The 2,326-nt window shown below is 53.0% G+C and overlaps 1 pseudogene; it reads right to left on the bottom strand.

Annotated features, from left to right (window-relative positions):
* Nucleotides 1-214: 214 nt before the first annotated feature.
* On the bottom strand, nt 215-1,466 carry LOC138078529 (DNA methyltransferase 1-associated protein 1-like; annotated as a pseudogene).
* Nucleotides 1,467-2,326: the final 860 nt, after the last annotated feature.

The raw sequence follows: 2,326 nt of genomic DNA, 5'->3' as shown, positions 1-2,326 counted from the left end.
ATGCTACAAACTACATACTGAAAGAAGCAAATATTTATGTAAACATAGGTGATTTAAATAGATATGAAGAAGCATTTCATACTTTGATGTGGAAAGTTACTCCCTTCATCCTCATTTAGGTAAAAAGGATTTTGGTTATTTTTTTTCCGACTCACCAGCTCTACGCAGCCGCATCCCTCACCTCTTGCGGCCTCTCACGGTTTCTTGGTTTTCTTCACAGAAGAGGAGCTGGAGATGATTCCCATCGCTTCCTCGTGGACGCATGGGTGCGATGATAGTAGACGACGGTGCCCTTGCTAGGATCAGGCCCCAGGCCAGGTTCAGGCTCCGCCAGGGCCCGCACCGACGCTGGGGTGGCAGCCTCGCAGCACCCAGCCGGGGCCAGCGCCCGGGGCTCGTGCTCACGGGCGGCGCCATCCTGCTCGAGCTGGTCCATCTGCACCAGCTCGGGCCGCGCCTCGCGGAGCCTGCGCACCAACTCCTGCAGGCTCAGCTCCACACCCAGCACTAGTTCCAGGCCTTGATAGTCTGTTTCATGGACTCTAGCAGCTCCATCTGCTAGTAGTCATGCCCATAGTCTCAGAACAACCGGCTTCTCGGCCCCTTTTTTGTGAGGCGACTGTGTCAGGAGGACGTTGCTGGGCAGCCCGGTCGGCAGCCATCAAACCCTCCTGCGCTCCCGACTGTGCTTCTTCTGCCGGGACTAGAGCTGGAGCAGCTTATATAGTGGGTACTCATCCGCCATCGCGTGCTTACTGACAACTTACAGCGCTGCTTCCGTTGTTCCTTCCGCCGTCGCCAGTGCCAAGCTTCGAACACTGGTACCCCGAGGTCTGTGTGTTGTCCAGACCTCGGCCTGGACGTTGTCCATCTTGGCTCAGACGTGGTAATATCGCTCCTTCAAGTCCTCTGTAGGTGGCTCTGTCAACTGCTGGCGATCATCCCAGGCATGGTGAACGACAAAAGGGAGACCAAAGCAGCGGCTGAGGTCAAAAAGGTGGTCAGTTTCTGCCTCTGTTTGAGTGTCGTGGTGAAGCTAGAGCTGGTACTCCTGCTCTGAATGCACGGCACCGGCAGTCTTATGGAACGTGGGCGAGGGGACAGCCTTGCCCTCCTCAGCTGCCTGTCGCCAGTGGAAGAATGGGCTCCATCCTTGCAGGCTTGGTTGGTGGATGGCATCCACTACCAGGGCCACGTCTTCTTGGGGAACTTGGCCCTCACGGTGCGGTGGCCTTGCCCGTGTTACTGGAATAGCAGTGGGCCTACATCCTTCTTGTCAGAGTAGAGCAGTGGGTAGACTTCCCGGTTCACGTCCGCAGACTTCTGGAAGGCCAGGGCTTCATAGGACTTCTTGGGCTTTTTCTTGTCTGGCTTGATAATCTACTTCTTGCTGATGGTCCCGGAAGCCCCGTGCCTCTCTCATCCCCAAGTTCTAGAATGTCCTACACATTTGCGCCCACAGCCATGGTGCCGAGAGATAAATGCCTGGATTTCCAAGCTGCAGCCAGGTGGCTCCTCTATAGCTGTAACACCATGGACCTTTTTTTTTTTTTTTTTTTTTGTGGGGAGGAGGAGAAAGGGATGCAACAACCTTATTGAAATAAAATCTAATGAGAACTTAAAAGGAAGCGCTCTTAGACACCTCCTTTCAAGCCTCAGGACCAAGTGGCTAAGAATGGATTGTTTCAGGATGTTGTGGTCACAGAGGGCGTGCCCATCTTCCGGCTTTTTCCCGGTGCTTATATGGTGTCTGTATCAGCCAATGTCGGCTCGCAGGCAGTAACCAAACCAGTGGTTTGAATTGGAAAATTTTAATATGAAGAATTATCCATTCATCAGAGGGAATCTAAAGAATACAGAAAAAGCAGGTGTAAGTGGCAGCCACTCCTGCTAGGACTAAAACAGAGTTTTCAAGGAAGAGCATCTTAGGAGAAAGTCTCCCAGATTGAAGCTCAGAATCAGCTGGAGAAGGTGCAGCTGCCTCCCACTGCAGGGAGAGAATTTCCCTGAAGTGTTGAGTACCAGGCCCGGCCAGCCAGAAACTAGCTGCACTAGGGAATTCAGAGCACAACTACGAAGCCACCAGCTGAAGACAATGAGGAGCAGGTCGCTGAAACTTGCTGGGAAGCCCCCTCTGAGGTGAGAACTAATTTCACTAGAAAGCTGCGTCCGGAGTTCTGATAAAACTTTCTAAGAAGCCACCCACAGGGGGCGCACTTTTGAGTGACCCCCCCCCCCAAGAGAAGGGCAGTTCAGCTCCATATCCCTGGAGCAAAAGGGGACAACCACTGGGTTCAGGAAGAAGAATGTCTTTTCTCCTGTGGGA

This window comes from Capricornis sumatraensis, chromosome 4, assembly GCF_032405125.1.
Source record: "Capricornis sumatraensis isolate serow.1 chromosome 4, serow.2, whole genome shotgun sequence".
Taxonomy (NCBI): domain Eukaryota; kingdom Metazoa; phylum Chordata; class Mammalia; order Artiodactyla; family Bovidae; genus Capricornis; species Capricornis sumatraensis.
The sequence above is the reverse complement of the archived record's forward strand: the minus strand, read 5'-3'. Positions and strand labels throughout refer to the sequence as shown.